This window comes from Cricetulus griseus, chromosome 7 (genome assembly GCF_003668045.3).
Source record: "Cricetulus griseus strain 17A/GY chromosome 7, alternate assembly CriGri-PICRH-1.0, whole genome shotgun sequence".
In the NCBI taxonomy this organism is placed as follows: domain Eukaryota; kingdom Metazoa; phylum Chordata; class Mammalia; order Rodentia; family Cricetidae; genus Cricetulus; species Cricetulus griseus.
Window position 1 is genome coordinate 68,968,391 of NC_048600.1, and position 21,653 is coordinate 68,990,043.

The 21,653-nt window shown below is 42.5% G+C and overlaps 1 protein-coding gene across 2 annotated transcripts in view; it reads right to left on the reverse strand.

Moving 5' to 3' along the window:
* LOC100758446 (CDC42 small effector protein 2) overlaps window positions 1-12,435 on the reverse strand; it is a 77,542-nt gene extending 65,107 nt beyond the window's left edge. Inside the window, exon 1 of one of the 2 annotated variants that reach the window (XM_027427484.2) lies at window positions 12,305-12,435. The gene's annotated coding sequence lies outside the window, so the exon portion shown is untranslated. The remainder of the gene's footprint in view (window positions 1-12,304) is intronic. The other variant, XM_027427485.2, reaches the window with a different exon arrangement.
* Between the last annotated feature and the right edge of the window lie 9,218 nt (window positions 12,436-21,653).

The following is a 21,653-nucleotide window of genomic DNA, read 5'->3' on the forward strand; positions in this document are numbered from 1 at the left end:
TGCAGAGGAAGCAAGATGAAACAGTATGGAAATGAGGTAATGAGCCTCATGGAAGAACATAGATTTAAAAATATGGAAGCCAGGCAGCGCTGGTGGCACACGCCTTTAATCCTAGCACTTGGAAGGCAGAGGGAATCAGATCTCTATGAGTTCGAGGATAGCCTGGTCTACCGAGTGAGTTCCAGGACAGGCTCCAAAGCTACACAGAGAAACCCTATCTCAAAAAAACAAAACAAAAAATTGGTTTCAAGCTTACTTTTTCCTCTTGCATCTTGTTTATTTCCACTAATTCTTTATAGGACTATACTTTCAGCTACAGAAATACACATGCACATTTAGCAAATGTGAGTACCTTCGATGGTCACCCACTGTCCAGATACTGAGATACATTTCAGAAAATGAAACCAAGTTGTATCCCTAGGGGCACAGACAGCACAACTGTATACTAGGGCCAAGGAATTTAAAGTAGACTATAAGTGGAGTCCAGAGTAGTCCGCCAAGGAAAAACTAGGATTTGAGCTCAGGACAGTACTAACAACACAGGGTCTCATAAGCACTGCATTACTCTGGTTTACATTTTCTGTAACATAGAGCCACCTGTTGTAGGTCGCTTCTGTTCTCTGATAAAACACTGTCCAAAAGCAACTCTCTGGGGCTCATTTACCAGCGCCTTCTAGAGCTTCTGCCCTGACCTCCCTCAGTGATACCCTATGACCTGGAAGTACAAGCCAAATAAATCCTTTCTTCCTTCCAAGTTACCTCTGGTCCAAATGTTATCAAAGCAACGCAAAGGAAACTACACCACTACTGAAGACTCTTCAACACAGAAGTAAAACAATTACACTTTCACTTTAAAAACATGATCTGGTTGCTCTGCTGGAAACAAAGACAGGAGTAGCAGCAAGAGAATGGTTATTACAGAGTGACAGGTATTGAAGATGGCAAACTGTGTGCATTTAGTTCTGAGTGTCATGTGCCTGTTTCTACTAGGGATCAAACACTGGGCCTTGCACATGCTCAGCAAGCACAGCCACCAAGCTGTATACCCCTAGAGGACCAGCATTTATTCTTAACATGGCTTTTAAGGTAGATAAAAAGCTTATATTTTCACAACACCTAATTTGAATTCAATGTGGAGTACCAAGAAGGTCTGCTAGATTTCCAGTCACAGGTGCTGACAAAGCTGACATTTAACAATATGAGGAAGACTAGAATGGAAACAATGATTAGGGAAGAAGAAAGGGGAAATGAGTTTAATTGTGATGTTTGTTAAACAAAAGAAGCCTATTAAATATCTAGTTGAAAATGTTGAGTAGGCAGATGGAGCTACAAGACTGGAGATTAGAAAAAAGATTCAGACTAAGATAAAATTCTCGGCTTGAAATACATGGTAATTCTCACTAGATAGGATGAGATCACAAGAGACTAAATATAAATACATCAGAGGTCTAAACATAGAGCCTGGGAACACTGTCTCCTTTTTTAAAAAAAAGCTAGAGCAATAAAAAGGAATCAGTAAAAAGAAACTGAAAACATGTAGTATTATCCAATAAGCAAAGGGAAGAAAGGCTTCAAAGACATGATTTTCAGTCAAGCCAAATGCTGCTATCTCCACTGAAATCAGCATGGAGAACTGACTAGGGATCTACACCAAGGAGATTATTCCTAAAAAAAAAAAAAAAAAAAAAAAAAACTCAACAAGGGCAGGTATGGTAGGCTGAACAGGTGAGGAGCCACAACAGACAAGCAATAACTAACAGATAACGAAGAAACACAACCTGGAGCAGTAACTAAAGAAAGAGATGAACATGTTGAGGAAGGCTTTTTAGAAGATGGGAGATTTTTTTCAGCATTATCTATATATAATTAGAGTGACCCAGTAGAAACAGTACAAAGATATACATGCTGAGTGAGAGGAAGACTGAAGCAATTAATATCCTTGACCAAACAAAGGAACATAACCAAGGGCAAAAGCAGAAAAAGAAGATGCAGAAGATGTGAAAAGAGATTAAGATGGGCAGGAAATGTTTTCTGATTGCTTTCATTCTGAGTATACAAGAAACAAAGTCATCAGCTGGAAATGGAAAAAAAAAAGGGAGGGTGTGCAAGAGATGATGCATAAGGTATAAACAGTCTTTTAGGAGAAAGAAAGCACTGACCAGGAGAAAACACTAGGATTATAGACTGTGGGAGCTTATAAAGCCAGTGGGCATGAACTGAGAAGACCTTGGAATGGTCCAGGTTAAAAAAAAAAAAAAAACAAAAAAAAAACCTGCTATAAAGGCTGTGAGTGACAGGATGGTCGGATGAGTGCAATGACAGAAGGATGGCGTGTAGAGAAAAAACAAGAAATAGTGGATAACTTGGGTTCAAAACAGATAAAGAATATTCAAGAGAGGTTACAGAGAAGGGAGCCTTGACAGCAAAATGATGCTAGCAACAATGGAGTGTGAGTCCCACACACAAAGTACCCTGAAAATGGCATTACTAAAGAGAAGATGGGAAGGGAGGATATTGAGACCCAAGGGAAATACTGAAAGCTATGCTGTATGAAGTCACTTTAATGTACTATACTTAGTTCTATTAACATGATACTTAATTTAAAGGCTAACATAAATCTTCTCCTTCAGCAAAGTGAGGCTATACTGAGCACACAGAGTCGAAGAATTAATCCCAGCCACAGTAGAGGGTGGTTCCCAGGCATGAAATATCCAAGAATACCACTTACTATATTTCTAGGGCCAGATTCATCTAACCACCTACTCAACAAAAATGGCAGATAACAGTTGAACCACTTAACTACTTAAAACCTCTTTTCCCCCAATCTCTAAACAGGGGAGGATACCCTTACTGAGCAAGTGGCAACATTATTTATAAAACAAAAAAGACCACCACCAGATATGACCACCTTTAATCATGGCACTCAGGAGGCAGAAGCAAGCAAATGGATCTCTAAGAGTCCAAGGTCAGCCTGGTACACATAACAAGTTCCAGGCCAGCCAGAGCTACATAGTGATAACCTGTCTAGGGAAGAAAAAAGGGAGGGAGGGAGGGAGGGAGGGAGGGAGGGAGGGAGGGAGGGAGGGAGGGAATGAAAAGAAAGAAAGACTAGTGCTGACCAACAGACACTAGAAGTTTTCATTATCTAAGTAGCTAGAAAAGTTACACAATCTTTACAGGGAAGGCTTGATGGCACAAGTGAGAACCCTTGCTTTCCACTTAAACCATATCCAAGTCCCATCACTGAGAAGACCAGCTGCATAGGGACCTGTAGTTCCCCACAATAAGGAAGAAAAAAAAAAAAAAAAAAACAGTGCTGGACAGAGTCCATGTTCATTCTGCTTTCCTAGCAGAATGAACTAGCAAAACGTTCAGCAGTTTAGAGCACTAGTTGCTCTCGTAGAGGACCTGGATTCAATTCCCACATGAAGACTCACAACCATCCAAAGCTCCAGTTCCAGTGGATCCAATGCCCTCTTCTGGCCTCCACAAGCACCACACACACACACACACACACACACACACACACACACACACACACACACGTGGTATGCAACATTCATGGAAGCAAAACACTCAAACATATAAGATAAAATAAATCTAAAAAAAATTTTTTTTTACTCTTACAAAACATTAACAAGAGGTTAGTCCACAAAGTGAGTTCCCCGACAGCCAGAACTACTCAGAAAATCTGTCTCAAAACAAAAAAAAACAAAACAACAATGACAAAAAAGAAAAACAACTAGAGACTTAAAAACATACTAGCAGGTTATCCTGGAGAATGTGAAAATAAAGTAACTAAAAAATATTTTATGCAAGTACTATTATAATAAACTTTCAGAATCTACACAAATACCACAGGCACAGGCTACAATATGTCATGCATTGTTCTTAATCATTTTAGGCCTTACAACTGAGAAAGAAAATGTCTTCTAAATCTAAAAGCCACCCTGACAAAAAAAAAATGAACTACTGCCCCCAACAAATACACAACCCCTGAAACCCTTGAAAATAGTCGTATAAAGGTTTAAAAGGGTTTAATGGAACAAGAAGGGTTAAACTAAGTGGGTGGAAAGTGGAAGGGCAGGGTAGAAGGGGAAAATGGAGATAAATAACCTTCTCAAAAAGTCACATGAAGTCTATTACTGTAGAAGCTTTCTAACATACACACACAAACACAGAGAGAGAGAGAGAGAGAGAGAGAGAGAGAGAGAATGACCCCATATAATGAGAGAGAGGGGGGAGGGAGAGAGAGAGAGAATGACCCCCTATAACAGCATAACAATGCCCCTACTAGAAACCACAAGATAACCCAGTGCTAGGAATGAACTCCTCTTTTGGAGGTGTTGGCAATTAAGGTCACAAAAGCCCCTAAACACTACACTACATTACCAATACTACTGGTTACCCTCGAGAACTTCATGTTAAGACCCTATTGCTGATGTGTTATGTTCTTGAGTCACAGAACATGGACATATTAAGCTGGTATTAACCTGGAAGTTTCATCAATACTAGCTAGCCTTCATAATCCCAGAAGTTACTATAAATGTTACTGGAGAAGAGAAGTAATCAATCTTACCAGCTGTGAACCTTGGAAACTACAATAACAACAGGTCTGGCAAGGACCTGGTACAGTAGTGGTGTAAATGTTATAGGAGTAAACAACCACTTTCTAACTGGATATAAGTCCTACTCCATAAGATGAAACCCATACCTGGCACCACTGTTGGGTTAAGAACCTGTGGCTGCTCATAGGTTTTAGGGGAGAACCCATCACTGCAATGACATATTATTTATGATTTATTAAAGCTTGCCTGATGGTTCAGAATGCAGAATTACCCACAAGCCATAGAGGTCAGGCAATGGTGATACACACAGCCATACTAGCAAACCATAAGCCAGGCAGTGGTGGCACACACCTTTAATCCCAGGACTCAGGAGACAGGCAGATGGATCTGGGTTCTAGTCCACCCTGACCTTCACAAGAGTGAAGAGTAACAGAGGTCACACCTTTGATCTTGGGATCACATGCCTTTAATCCCAACACTAGGGAGGTGGAGACAGTAGTGATATGGTTTGGGGGAAGAAAGGAATATAAGGAAGAAGAGACAGGAATTCAGAACTTTTGCCTCTGAGGATTCATGGAGACAGGATTGCAATTTCAGCTTGGTAGAAGTAAGATTACTGGCTTGGCTGCTTTGCTTGAAGCTTGAACCCCAATATGTCTTTAGGTTTTATTTTCCGTGTTACATACCATTATTATTCTGCTAAATGGACAGATTATTAAACTGACTCCTAATGACATACTGTCAAGTCTATACATTAATGCATCTCTCAACTCTCATCAGTGAAACTTCTATTTGCAGTAGATGTTGATTAACACAGAGACCAACAAGTGACCAAGGTGCGGAGAATAAGAGCCTACAGAATGTTCAGCCCTCAATGGAATAGCTATACTGTATGCCCTCTCCTCCCAAGGCTTGGGGATCATTTCCAAAGGAGAAACACTAAGAGCCTGAGGTGTTAAGTGAGCACAAGGAAACAGTGTCTGCCAGACATAGGCAGGCAGCTGCACACATGAACTCACAGTAGTTATCATAGCATACATTAAGCCCAGTGCAGGCTCAAGCTAGTCCAAAATCCCAGCTGGAGAAGGGAGGTGAACATGAAGTCCCTCCCCTAGCAGAGGTATTATTGGCAGCTTATAGTTTCTGAGAGAGAGGAATCAATTTTCCCTAAGTGCTGTCACTGGATGACCACACTCTAGCAGGTCATACACCCATGAATATATGGGCAACCCATATTAAACTTGATGGGTGGGGAGAAAAAAAAAAACAGAGTTGGGCTGGTTGGGAAGGGGAGTAGGCATGAGTTGAGGGAAGGAGTGAATATGGTCAAAATTCAATTGTACAGAATTTTCAAAGAACCAATTATTTTAAAAGGAGAGGGGAAGGGAGGAGAGGGGAGGAGGAGGGGAAGGGAGGAGAGGGGAGGGGAAGGGAGGAGAGGGGAGAGGGAGGGGAGGGGAGGGGAGGGGAGGGGAGGAGAGGAGAGGAGAGGAGAGGAGAGGAGAGGAGAGGAGAGGAGAGGAGAGGAGAGGAGAGGAGAGGAGAGGAGAGGAGAGGAGAGGAGAGGAGAGGAGAGGAGAGGAGAGGAGAGGCATCTCCACCAACATTTCAATATTTTAAATATTCCAACAGTTATAAATAAGATCATCCTAGGCTTGACTTAGCCTCAAATAAAAACTCAAAGTTAGTGTAATACTTTGAGAACATACAGTATTTTTTAAATACCAAAAATTATGAGTTCTTCATTCTTAGCAAAGTTTTTTTTTAGCACATCCCAATGCTGTTGTCAATAAGTCTGAAGTATTTATTCAAAAAATGTGTATATATAAACATTTCTGTCAATTTAATTTTCACTGAGGTAAAATACACAGCATCTTATCCATTTTCAGTGCACTGGGTGTTCAAGCAATCGTACTATGAACTTTTCATCTGCAGAACAAAAATTCTCTACCCATCAAGTAACTCTCCATCAGCTACATCTATATTTGTTTTAGACTTACTTGTTTTTATTTTTACATTCATGAGCATTTTGCCTGCATGTATGTCTGTGTACCATGTGTGTGTGATGCCTTCAGAGACCAGAACAAAGGGGGATGTCTGATCCCCTGGAACTGGAGTTACAGGCAGTTGTTAGCTGCTGTGTGGGTGCTGGGAATCAAACCAGGGTCCTCTGGAAGAGCAGCCAGTGCTGCTGAACTACCTCCCCAGCACTAGACACATCTATATTTAATAACTACTTTCTGCCAAGGAATTCTACCTCCTGCTTATCCACTACTTTCTCCACTTCCACCCTTTCCTCCCTCTGCTCTCTGTTCACCCAAACGCACACACATGCATACAAGTACACAGACACGTTCAGAAAGAACAGTTCATCCTCTGACCTCATGACCCTCACCTTTTCTTTCTGAACACTGCTCACATTTAAAGAAATGCAAATAGCATAAGTCACAAAGACACGCACGCACGCACACACGCACTGCTGTTCAAGCCACAGTAAGCTACCAACCCAGGTGACTGTCCACCTGGAACTCTCAGACAGGAAGGAGCCTCAGGCTCAAAAGCATCTAGAAGAAATACGTTCAGTAACAATCACTCAGTTCAGATCTCTATAGGAGATTATTAAATAACGAAAAGACAGTCCTCCCTCCGTTGGCCACAGGGAACACAGGCCCCACTCTTGTGGATCCTCAATATGGCCAAGGGTGAGCAGCCACCATTGAGCAGGAAGTATGTCATATCAGACATCATCACAGCTCAATGTTCTTTACTGGCTCTGTAATCATTTACCTTAATGTTTCTTGTAATACTGGGCAGTCATGGTATGTTATCAAAGAACTTCCTACAAGAAATAAACTTCTAAAACTATCACAACTCTCCACCGCTAAAATGTGAGGGGTTACTTTTTTTATTGGTCCTAAGAACAACTACAATGAAAAAGCAAACAGCCAATGAGCCTAAAATCAGAAAGTTCTGTTTTCAGGTACTCATGACTTCCTTTGTTACGCCTAAGAATAGCCATAAAAAAAAGCTAACAGCCAAAGTCTAAACTTGGAAAGTTCTATTTGAATGTTCACACAGTCTACACAATGATAAAATACTTCAGGCACTGGTAAGTCACAAGAGCTGACTAAATTCAAAAGCTAACTGTAAAACCAGTGGTGAATCTTCATTACCTTGTAATGAAGGAGATGGACTTTGCAGAACATTAATTTGAACTTCTGAAGGAGTCAAACATCATTCAATGATGGAGACATTCTGCAAAATATATCATTAGGTGATTTCCTCACCATATGACTATGATAGAGTATACTTTACGAAAACCCAGACACTACGGCATTCTACAGACAGAGACTATGTGGTATACATCCTCATAGAACTTTTCCTACAAGAAAAGTAACATTTAAAGAATTGTCAAAGCTGGAGAGATGACTCAGCAGTTAAGAGCACATACTACTTTTGCAGAGGAACCAAGTTTGGCTCCTAGCCCCCTCATCTGGCTCACAACTACCTTTAACTCTAGAGGATTCCATTCCCTCCTCTGGCCTCTGCAGGCACTTACCTTCACTGATGTGCACATACTCAGACCCAGAAACATAAATACACATAATTCAGAGCCAGGTGGTAGAGGCACACACCCTTAAGCCCAGCATTCAGGAGGCAGAGGCAAGGGGATCTCTGAGTTAAAAGCCAGCCTGGTCTACACAGCAAGTTCCCAGGACAGCCAACTACACAGAGAAATCCTGTTTCAAAACATAAATTTTTTCCATAAAACTTAAGAAAAATAAAAACAGAAATCTTAATTTTTATTTATTTATTTTTATCATTTTTTTTTTTAAAGAAACTAAGGGCTGAGGAGATGGCTCAGATGTTTAGAACACCAGTTGCTCTTACGAACAATCTAGGTTCAAGTCACAGCATTTACATGGTGGCTTGACTCATCCATAACTCCAGTTCCAGGGAATCTGACACCTCCTCTGACCTCCATGGGCACCAGATACAAATGTAGTGTATACACATACATTCAGGCAAAACATTCTTACACCGAAAATAAAATCTATAAAGAATTTTTAAAAGAGAGGGGCTGAAGAGATAGTTCAGCATGTACAAGCACTGGCTGCTCTTCTAGAAGTCCTGAGTTAAATTCCCAGCAACCACATGTTGGCTCACAAACATCTATAATGGGATCTGATGCCTCTAGCATGTAGAGGTATATACAAATAAAGCACTCATATTCATAAAATACATGAATAAATTCTTTAAATCTTTATTTTAAAAGAGAGAGAGAACTACCAAGATTCTCTACCAATAACATGTTTGGGGTTATTTGTATTATTCCTAGAAGAAGACTGAAAATTGGGATCTCTACCTATCTAAAGTCAAAACATTCTAATCAAACACATGCTTCCCTTATTATTGATAGGAACAGCCATAAAAAGTCAATGCTTTTAACCAAAAAGTCAATGTGGCTCTGGCTGGCCTGGAACTAGATATGCAAACCATATCTACTGAAGAAGGAACCATATGAAAATATAAAATATGAAAATATAAAAATAAAATGAAAACGAGTTAGAGGTGCAACTGAGGTGAAACACATGAGGCTCTGGCTTGATCTCACCCAACAACACCAAAAGACAACAGAAACTTTATGTTCATAATAAATGCAATGCTACTCTCCACCTCTTTCTTCCTGAGGCAATTCAGCAGTGCACCACCATCCCTTCTTTTACACAGAGCTAAGGAATCAAAGCCAGGACTTCATGCATGTTAGGAAAACGCTCTACCAACTGGGCTACAGCTGAAGTCTTCACCATTTGGGTTGGTTTTTGGAGGGGGGGGATGTTTTGTTTTGTTGGTTGGTTTTGTTTTGAAATAGGGTCTCATGTAGCTTAGCCTGGACTGGGACTTGATAAGCAGCCAAGGATAACCTTTAACTTCTGACCCTTCTGCCTCTACCTCCACTTCCTCAGTTGTAGGATTACAGTAATGTACTCCAATTTATATAGTGCTGGGGCTCAAGCTCAAGGCCTCATGCATGTTAAACACACTAGTAACTAAGCTATTTCCTCGGCCCATATCGTTTGTTGTGTCCCCCACCCCCCCCCCAGTTTTGTGGCCCTGGCTGGCCTGGAACTAGATATGCAAACCAGGCTGGCCTTAAACTTACAGTGATCCACCTGCCTCTTGCCTCCCAAATGCTATGCTGAAAGGTGCACACCACAATGCCTAGCCCACACCCTCATTTTAATAAGCAATTTTATCATAGTCATCATACTAGCAGGAAAGTCCAAACAGCACCACATATTATTACTAATAATCCTCTTGTCCACACTACCCAGTCAGTAGTATTTTTTTTTAAAGGCAAACAAGGAGCCAAAACAAAATCACTGAGGAGGTTCTTCATTTAAGACCTATCTACCCATCAACCCCTTTTTTTGTGGTACTGAAGATGGAACCTGGTACATGCATGCATCCCCAGCTCTGTTAAAAATGAAATAAAATAAAATAAAATGGCTAAAATAGCCAGAACAAAAAAGAAAGCTACTAATTTATCTTCAAGCGTTTTTTGTTGTTGTTGTTATGTGTTTGTTTCTTTGAGTCGCATATAGCTCAAGCTGACCTCAAGTTTGCTGAATAAGCCAAAGAAGGCCTTGAACTCATGATCCTTCCTTGTCCAGTCTCTCAGGTGCTGACATTAAGGCTCAAACTATCATACCAGTTTGTGGTGCTGGTGATTGAATGAGCCGCTTCATAACACTCCCTGCCCATCTTTGGACATTTTTTTAAATTACTGTTTTATAATTGTGTCTATGTCACTTATATTCAAGTGCTCCATGAAGACCAGAAGAGGGTGTCATATCCCCTGGAGATGATGTTACAGACAGTTGTGAGCCATCAGGTGTGGGTGTTGGGAATTTAACTCCAATCCTTTGGAAGAGCAGCAAGGGCTAGTTTAACCTCTGAGCAGGGATTTTTTTCTTTTTCTTTTGTAGCTCAGGCTGGCCTGGAACTCACAGAGACCCACTTGCCTCTGCCTCTGCCTCTGCTGGGATTAAAGGCATGCGCCACCATTGCCACCACCACCCAGTATATATATACATAGAGAGAAAGAGAATGTTATTACAGATTCTTACTGAAACACATCTGAAATCACACTATCAATAAAACACTGCATCAAAATCTAGTTCAGGGGCGAATAGAAACACCATCTTGTTGAAACCATTCTTCTGTCACTTTAAAATCTACACGGATTTTTATTAAGCTGACAAATGAAACTATAACCCAATAATCTTAGTCTTAAAGAGTTACTCATTAACTTTTAAGCAGACTGCTATGAATTAACACTTCCTGAAGTTCACCAGCCATCTTTCCTAAATAAAGTGAGTTTGAGGAAGTCCTCATTTGCTACTCGGACACCACAGAACGAACTTCATGCTCAAGCTTAAGAGAGAAATAATTTGGGGCTTTGTCCCTTCCACAAACCACATCCAACATGGGTCTTTGCACTTAATATGTGTTTAGTAAATATGCTGAGTAAATGGTGATGTTTAACCACCAGGGAAACATTAGGTCCCCTCCCCTAAAGTTCAGAGCTCTCTCTGACAGATTCTCAAGGCCATGCCACATTCCCTCAAAAGCACATACACTTCTTTACAACTACAAAATAGAAGGCTAGCCCTCAAAATACACCCCAAACACCTTTATAGTCTCCATTATTTTCAAAAAATATGACAAATAGGGCCTGTTAAGAAACATAAAACTGAAAATCAACTTCTCTCAAAAGTCCACATCTCAAGCGTATTGTCAACAAAGCTGGCGATGACTGAAAAAGTTATCAATAGTTAACATGGAGCGGGGGACACCAACAGTCCTTCATCTGAATCAAGAGTGTGCGCCTAATGTTACTAGTAGGATCAGCTCTGCCTGGTGTTTCGAGATTCATTCATTGAACCAGTGTTTTATTGAGCACGTATTATATGCTCGGTCCTTTAATAACGCATTTACAGTTTTCCTTTTTTCTTTGTGGCGGGCGGGGGTGCTGGGGATTGAGCCACTCAGGGCCTCCGGCGTGCAAGGCAAGTTCCCTACCACTGAGCTCCACTCCCAGCCCCAGAACATTTCAATTCTGAGCTCTGCACATCACCACCAAACTCGTCCACGAAGGGTTATCAGCAGCAATCACTGCTGCTGAAGAGGAATTCGCGGGGTTACGCGAAATGAGCCGGCCAGGGGCTGCTCCTCAGCTCGGAACGCGACGTCAGCGAGCCGCTACCTACCACACCCGTTAGTAATGCTCACCACCGCGGCGGCTGCGAGCTCCCGGTGCAACAACCTGTAAGAGTCGCGGGAGCGACTGCGAGGAGGCGGCCCGGCTTCCTCTCCCGGGGTCCCGGGCCGGCCGGGCAGGAGTCGGGGTCCGGGAGCCCAGCCGCTCCGCGCCGGTCCAGACTGGCGGGGCTGGGGGAGGGGTCCGCAGTGCCTCCCCCTTCGGGAGCGTACAAGCTACGGAGGAAGCCGGCCTCACAGAGAATGAAGAGCACCACACGCCGGTCCTCGCGTGAGGACCTCGCCCAAACCTGAAAAATGGAGCCGCCGCAGCCTCAGCCTCAGCCTCAGCCCGCAGCCCCAGTCCGCAGCGCGGCGAGGCCCGGGCCGCGCTCGCCCTCAGCTTTCCGGACGGCGGCTCTGCACTAGGCGCCTGGGCCGCGGGGCCACCGTGGGGCCCTCTCTACACTCACCGTCGCCTTTGTCTCGGCCGTCAGCTCTGGCCGCGCGGCTGCGAGCGCCGGCTCCGCCGCTCCTAGGGTCTCCACACACCCGCAGCTGCACTCCCTGCTTCGGGCTCCGCCCTCCCGCCCAGGCTCGCGCGCGCAGAGGCGGAGCCACAGGCGGTGTCTACGGCTGCGCGACCACGCCTCCACCACAAGGGCACGCCCTGTCCCCCTTAGTAGGCCGGCGGGCCGCTGCGAGGCCCCGCCCAGTGGGGGGAGCGGTAAGACCCCGGAGACTACAGGCGCGCGCAAAGTGACCCGCTGGGTGGGCGGTGGGGAAGGTGGAGGCCCTGGCCACGCGCCAGAGCCCCTTCCCATCCGGATCCGGCAAATAGGACGCGCCAGGGCAAGCGAGGGCGCTATGGGGTAGAGCTGGCCAGCACCAGTGTCTCTCAGCTGGAAGCAGTTGAGAACTATTTGCCTCAAACCCTCGGTCACATTACTTTTAAGGACTCAGAATCACTGGCCACTGACGGGCATAGAGCGAAAAACATCTACCTGGCATTTGAAATGTGTGAAAAGTGTCCAGTGCGTCTCTGTGATTTCTTGTGGGGCCGGTTTTTGTTGTTTTGTTTTGTTTTTGTTGTTGTTTGAGACAGGGTCTCTTTGTAGCCCCGAATGGCGTTAGACTATGTAGCTAAGGCTGGTCTGGATCTCATGATCCTCCTGCATCCACCTTCCAAATGCTGAGATTACAAGTGTGTGTCACACGCCTAAGGTCTTTTGGGGTAGAATCCTAGCTGAGTTGGAATTCACAGAAGTCCTCCTGCCTCAGCCACCACATTCTGTTTTATGACTACGTTAGCTGTACTCTTTATGTATCCAGAAGCAAGAAGCAAATGAACGTCTTTCTCTTTCCAGCCGCACCTACTCAAAAATGGAGCTAGCTGCCCATCGCGATTGACAGGCATTTTCTAGCAGTTCAATCCCAAAACTGGAGTACTCCTTGGTTCCTCTCATTCTCATTTTTACAGCCATTTGTCAATAAGAGTAGTTGGTGTGGTTCTACATTCAAAATAAACCAAAATCAGACAGCTTTCACCTACATTGCTTCTGTCATCTGTGGCCCCGGTCATATTCAGTGACCTTCTTTAGTGGACCCCCTGGCCACATCAACCCAGTTTGTTGTCAAAACAACAGGGAGAATACTCTCCTTCCAGGAGAGTCAGCTCATGTCTCATCTGATCAAAATCCACCAGCGTTCCAGTTACTGTAGAAGATAAGATCTTTACAATGGCTAACAAAGTTCCTAGGATTTTGTTTTTTCCCTGTAGGTCTCAGAATTCATCTCCAACCACTCACTGCTGCTTGAATATTCCAGACCGCCACTCAGGGACTAGGACATTCTTTAATGTCTACCTTCACCCCCAACTCCACTCAGATCTCCCATAACAATGACACTTGGCCTAAATCCACTACTTTAAATTGCGACAGGCCTAATCCTTCCCATTTTGCCCCAGTTCTCTTCTCCCTGGAATAAGCTTCACAATTTATTCCTTATTTTTGTTTTTGTGCAGCTATCTTTCCCAGTAGAAGCTAGGTACTTAGGTTGGCTGGTTTTGATTTCTGCAGTGCTATGGACAGAACCCAAGGGCTTGCTACACTATATATACAGACCTTTGAGGCTGGAGGTGGCTGTTCTGATCAACTGACACATCCCAAGTGCCTAGAAAAAATGAAAAAAAATTCAAACATCCCCAGCAAATGTAAAACATTTTTATTTTCAATTTTATTTTCAATTTTATTTTATTTTATTTTCAATTTTATTTTCAATTTCCTCTTGATTCCACTTTCTGTCTGTCAAACAGCCATTAGATCTTTTTTATAATTTATTTATTTTTATTTTATTTGCCTGCATGTATGTCTATGTGAGGGTGTCAGATCTTGAAGTTACAGACAGTTGTGAGCTGCCATATGGGTGCTAGGAATTGAACCTGGGTCCTCTGAAAGATCAGTCAGTGCCCTTAACCACTGAGTCATCTCTCCAGCCCCCAGCCATTAGATCTTAACCTACATCATACCATAAGCATTTGGACTTCCCAGTTCTTTTGTGTACAGTAACCATTTGCTTGACATTTGATGCCATTTTTAGTCAGTGACATCTTTGTATCCTATTTAACTGAGTAAGAATAATGTGATAGAGTAAAGAAATTTTGATATAATACTTAAAGGCAAAAAAAAAAAAACAAAACTTCCCAAGTATCATACATGTGCTTGCATTGTTCTTTGACATAAAATATGGTCACTTTAAACAATATTTTCTACCACTTATCCATAAAAAGGTAACAATCTTTATGGGAATGGCTGCAGATTATTTCATACTTTATAAAAGTGTGAGACAGGTGATGGTGGCGCATTCATCAATCCCAGCATTAGGGAGGCAGTGGCAGGCACTATGAGTTCTCTATGAGTTCAAGTCCAGCCTGGCCTACAGAGTGAGTTCCAGGACAGCCAGGGCTATACATAAAAACCCTGCCTTGAAAAAAAAAACAAAATAGTAAATAAAAAAGTAAATAATTAAAGTGTATGATTGAACAGCATCTAGTTTTAGTTCCTAGGGCCATTCACAACCCCCTTTTGTTACGGGCACAATTCTGATTACTTAGATGGGTATCATTTTGTTACTGTTGTTGTAGCTATTGTTATGGCTTCTTGAGACAGGGTCTCATTATTTGTAGACTTAACTGGCCTGACACTCACTGTAGACTGTGGACTTGAACTTGTGGTAATCCCCCTGCCTCTGCTTCTCACATGGTGAGATTACATGTGCCTACCTTAGATGATACTATTGTTTAACAGTATATATATGGATGGTTTAATCAACATTAATAGTAGTCTCTAAATATTTAAATTAGCCTTCATGATTTAAAACAAAGCTATGAATTATACCTTATGATTCAGATTTTTTAAATAAAATTAAGTTTTAAGCTGGGCATGGTGACACACATCTTTAATCCCAACAGATCTATGTGAGATCAAGGCCAGTCTGGTCTACATAGTGAGTTCCAGAATAGCCAGGGCTGCATAGTGAGGCTCTGTTGGAGAGGGATGTTAAATTTTGCTCTTCTTCACAAAAATCATTGACAATTGATTTCATCATGTCAAAAAACAGTTTGTAATTACCAACAACTAAATTCTCTAGAGTCAGAGACAGGATGTGTCTTCAGTTTTTAAGACTGTTCCCAAGTACAATCTTGCTCCCAAAGAAGGACAAGGACAGAAAACAGACACCACCATTCTTCACTGGCAGGGTAGCCCATCTCTGAAGATATTGATAAGTAGCAAGGTTGTTAAAGTACAAAAGGAGCTGTCTTGTGCACTTCCTGATCCATAACAACTGGAAACACCGAGGACAGCAGGAAGCAACATGCTGGCCTAACCAGCTCCTAATCTCTTCTGAGCCCACATAGCTGCTGCATTGGCCTGATTCTGCAGTCTTACTAAACTGAATAAATCTTCTTTTGAAGATCTCAAAGCTGGAGCTGGGGAGCTGGCTCTGTGGGGAAAAGGACCTGCTGTACAAGCATAACAACTAAGTTCCATCCCCAGCCCCCATGGAAAAAGCCTGTAATCCCAGCACTAGGAGGCAGAGACAGAGTGAATCCCTAACTAGCCCAGTCAGCAAGTCCCAGGTTCAATGAGAGACCCTGTATCTAAAAGCCAAATGGAGAATGGTAAAAGATATGTGATGTCACTCTCTGCCCTCTGCATATGCACACTTACACTGTACATGCATGCACATACATACACAATCAAAGCAAATGAGTTTTCCCACAAGTGTGCTAATTTATATTTTTAAAACTGCTTCCCAAAACTTGATAGCAGCTATATTTCCACATTTAGAAAGGAGATGGTGTGTGGAATCAGAACCCGGAGTTCAATCCAAACCCTGGTGCATAATTAGCAATGTGGCTCAGATCAAAGTTCTTTCCAAACCTACATTTCCATTTAATAGGACTAATAATGTCTACCTTGAGAACTGTTGTGGGAAATCATTGAGAGAACTCTCAGGCTCAAGCTAAGCACCAGCAAGAAAACATTAACTATTATCACTACCCAAGCATCTAATTAAGCTCCTTGCCCTGGTTCATAACAATACTGAGAAGAAGGTTCATTAAAGGCACTCACTTCATGGAACTGTTTGAGCTCTAAAGATAGCAGAACCAATAAAATGAACTTTGCTGTGTATTTGCAGTTCTGGGGATTGAACTTAGGGCCTCTCACATGCTAGGCTCTACCACCAAGCAAAAGAATAATTTCAAAGAAACAGGGAAAACTCAGAAAACATGTGGAACTCAATAAGGACAGAAAAAAAGAGACAATGTCAGAAGACATTCATTGCCCATAGCACTGTAATGGGAACTCATGACAAGCTTTGCTTCACACTTGCTTGGACCTTTACTGCACATCAGACCACAAGTAGTCATTGAATGTCCACTGTGTGCAAGGTAGGGTACCAAGTGCTGGGGAAAGCTGGATAGAAACCCTGGCCTTTTTCCTCCACAAAATGTCACATGGCAGCATCACATAACTGGACACCATAGCCTTACAGAGACACCAAATGTCTGTACAGGTAGCAAAGTTTTCTCAGGACAGGAATTCAGGGTAGAAAGGAGGCAGTCAGCACTTCTATTCATTGGAGAACACACATGGGGTGTTGTGGGAGATGATATTACAGACCACACTTCCTGAGCAGCAAAGTTAGAGAAGGGTGGGTTAGGATCCATACAGCCTGAGTAGCTTCAATACTATGTGTAGCCTGCAACCTAATGCATTGTAGCACCCGGGGAAAAAAAATTCGGAGTTGAATTTTTGTTGGTTGTTATTGGAGGTTGTTTGTTTGTTTGTTTGTTTGTTTGTTTTATGAGACAGGGTCTTACCATGTAGCCCCAGCCCCAGCTGGCCTTGAATTCACTATGTAGACACACTAGGCTAACCTGGAACTTACAGAGATCCACCTGCCTCTGTCTTCCAAATGCTGTGATTAAAGGTCTATGCCACCATACCTGGCAAAAAGTTGGGAACTATATATATATAAAAAAAAAACAAAAACAAAAACAAAAAAAACTTTGGGAACAGCCAGAAAAGAAGGAGGGAGAGGCTTTATGCTGGGTCAGACCAGAGCTCACCAGCAACTAGAAACATTTTTTTAAAGCAGGATTGGGGATTGAACCTAAGGTATATTGTATGTGAGGCAAGTACCTTTTCACTGAGCTACAGCCCTCTTCCTTCCTTCCTTCCTTCCTTCCTTCCTTCCTTCCTTCCTTCCTTCTGTTAACACCTATATATGCCAGATCTACAGATTTTCCCCAATGGATAGCAATGTTTTCTTTATACATTTGTTAGAGTTAAATATGAGGAGGTAGGTGTGGTGGTATATGCCTTTAATCCCAGCACTTGGGAGGCAAAGGCAGGTGGATCTCTGTGACTACAATCCCAGCAGTTCTCAACCTGTAGGTCTGGACCCTTGGCTGTGGGAGTGGGGGGTGTCCCATATCAGATATTTACATTACAATTCATAACAGTAGCAAAACTACAGTTATGAAGAAGCAATGAAATGATTTTATAGTTGGGGGTCACCACAAGATGAGGAAATGTATGATGAAGGTTGAGAATCACTGTTTTATGTAGTGAGTTCTTGACCAACCACAGCTACATAAAGAGAGCCTGTCTCAGAAAAGAAAAAAAAAAAAGTTAAATGGGAGCACCAGCCCTCCCATAAAAATGTAGCTCTCACCTCTCTTCAAGGATCTTTCTGGGAAAGTTGGCTCAATGGTTAAAGGCGTTTGCTCTTCTTGTAGAGGACCAGAGTTCAATTCCTAGCACCCACATGAAGGTTCACAACCGTCTGTAATTCCAGTTCCAGGGTATCTGTCACCTTTTTTTGAACTCAGTGAGTGCCAGGTACACCCATAGTGCACATATATGCACACAGGCAAAACACTCATACACATAAAATAATAATTTTTAGAAATTAAAAAAATAGTCCTTTTGCAACAGACAGAGATCTACAACTGGTCAAAATGTAGATAAGTGACCACGGGGTGCCCAATCCCAACTGATACTATATTGCAATCCCTACACCTTAGGAAGAGGAGGCAGAAAGAGTCTAAGAAGTTATTTGAATGGGTGTTTTAATGACAGGAGCCCTTAAAAGTGGAGGGCTTTCTTTGACTAGTGGTAAGAAGATGGGGGCGGGACACTGAGCAAAAAATGCAAACCACCTAAGAGTAGAAACTGGCTGTTGTTGACTGACAGCTAGTAAGGGAACAGGGACCTAAGTCCCATACCTCCAAGGAACTGGATTCCGATAATAAGAAAGAAGTAGACCCTCCACCTGGCGCCACCAGATGAGGTAAGACTGGAAACATTTTTTTTTTTTTTTCGAGACAGGGTTTCTCTGTGGCTTTGAAGCCTGTCCTGGAACTAGCCCTTATAGACCAGGCTGGTCTCCAACTCACAGAGATCTACCTGCCTCTGCCTCCCGAGTGCTGGGATTAAAGGCGTGCGCCACCAACACCTAGCTAAGACTGGAAACATCTTGATTTTACGCTGTGACACTAAGTGCAGGGAGTCACCAGCAGAGACTCTGGTCTGACCATGGTGACTGGACTGCTAACATACAGAGAATATAAGCTAATAAATGGGCATTGTTTCAGGTCACTAAACTTGTATCAATCTGTTATACAGTAATAGAAAACTAACACAGCCACTGGCATTGACTCAACCCTTCTCTAGATAGCGGGGAGGCAGCTTGAAGCCTCAAGAGCATATCTGAGTTCCAAACTATTGGCATGCCACAAGAATGGGTATACCAATGATTACAAATTAATCCATAAGTCTAGGTTATCTGAATATAGGAGAGAGGAAATTATGTCAAAATTTTTCCTGATAACGTAACTTATATGAACTCATTATTCTCATCTAGGTAAAAACATAATCAAAGCATGGCAGTGGTGGTGCATGCCTTTAATCCCAGCACTTGGGAGGCAGAGGCAAGCGGATCACCATGAGTTCGAAGCCAGCCTGGTCTACAGAGCAAGTGCCAGGAGAGGCTCCAAAGCTACACAGAGAAACCCTATCTCAAAAACCAAAAAAGAAAAGAAAACCATAATCAAATGTGAGTTTGTTTTGAAGTCACAGGCCAGTGAGGCCTCAAAATTGGGAGGGGGGTAAAATTCTGGTAATACATGGTGCAGGTCTTTGAAGAGGAAGGACAGAGGACAGGTTCTACAAAATGCAAGTAACAGAATTTAGCTTTAAACTCTATGAAGCCATGTAGAAAAAAGTACAAAGAAACATGAAATAGATTTCAGTAATACAGTTTATCTAACCCAGTATCGCAAATGTTTACCAGTCAATATGCAATCTCTATAAAATGTACTGAAGATACTGCCAGGTCCCAAAGAAACCCAGGACAGACAAGTCTCACTCAGTGCCCGTGTCTCCTGCCAGTACTCCTCACCACCCCAAACCTCTCCCTCCCAGGGAGGGATGTAACAGCACATGCCTATTACCCTAGCACTAAGTAGGCAGAGGCGGAAGGGTGGAAGGTTTGAAATCAGCCTGGGCAACATATTAAGACCCTGTCTCAGATAAACAAATACATACATACATACATACATACATACATACATACATACATACATGCACACAAAACTACTCTATCCCACCTTCCTATCCCAACTTTTGACTTGTACTTAACACAGCCATTTGGCTACTCACTCTCTTGGTTCCCACACACTCTTGACTTTTGTCTCTCTCCTCTCTCTCTCTCTTCTTTCTCTCTTGCTCTCCTCCCTCCTCTCTCCTCTCATGCCCAGGTCAGTCTGGACCCTTCCAGATGCCTCTGGCTGTTCTCTCCCTCTTATCTACAACAAAAACCTTCTCCTCAGCCATACCCAGGAGCTGTCGTGTCCTCATTTTCATTCAGATACATCCTACATTTTAAAAATAAGACTTCAAACTTCCACGTGTATTTTAAATTTTATTTGTCGTGTGTGTGTGTGTGTGTGTGTGTGTGTGTGTGTGTGTGTGTGTGTGTGTGTTCTAGTGTTTGCTTTCTCTTTCTGTACTTTAAAAAATCCCTACCAAAAGCCACTTAGAAGAAAAAAGGGTTCATTTCAGCTTATACTTCCAGGTCACAGTCCACCATTGAGGGAAGTCAGGACAGAAACTCCAGGCAGCATTACCTTTGACCAGGAAACTCTCTCATGGCCAAGGCAGTACAGAGAAATCAAGCAGGGGGGTACTTTGTTACTGGTTCACTCTTGTACTTAGGTAAACCCTGGGGCCTTTTAAAATTCATTCCTTGGGAATATCATATGACATGTTTTAATTACATTCATCCCCAACTCCTCCCAAATATCTCTCCCCCCTCTAACCCCTTGTCTTTCTCTTAAACGACCCATCCACTCAATACGTGCTACCCATATACTCCTAAGTATAGAGCCATCCACTGAGGTGTGGTTGACCTGCCAGAAGCCATATCCTTAAAGAAAACTAATTCTCCCTTTCTCAGAAATCAACTGTGCATTTAGCTAGCTTTCTTATATAGCCCAGGACCACCTGCCTAGGGATGGTACTGTCCATTGTGGCCTGGGCCTTCCTACATCAATTAATGCAATGACTCACAGACAATTCCACAGACCAGCGTGATTAAGATGGTTACTCAATTGGGGCTTTATCCCACCCAGGTGATTCTAGGCTGTGCCAAGGGAACAGTATAACTAAGATAGTGTATATGCTGGTGTACTGGTGTGCCAAGGTACATATGTGGAGATCAATGGACAGTTTGTGGGAATGAGTTCTTTCCTTCTAATATGTAGGTTCCAGGGATTGATCTCATTTGCCCAATGTGTATTTTTTCTGCTTACAGCATATCTCAGCTTAGAATATTTATTCTTCAAAGGTTCAATGACAACATGAAGCTATGGACATGAGACTGGACAGTTCAATATTAGACCTTTAAAGAAATATTTCAATCTATTTTCTTTCATTCTTCACTGATTATAAAATAATCATAAATAAAGGATAAATAGATAATTATAGATTTATGAGAGTATACATAGATATAAATTACACTCTAACAAATAGACAACTTATATTTTTGTGTTTTGTTTTGTTCTTTGAGACAGAGTTGCTCTGTGTAGCCCTGACTGTCCTGGAACTCACTCTGTAGACCAGGCTGGCCTCAAACTCACAGAGATCCCTCCTGAATGCTTGGATCAAAGGTGTGCACCACCATACCAAGCTATACTGGGTACTTACACACACACACACACACACACACACACACACACACACACACACACAC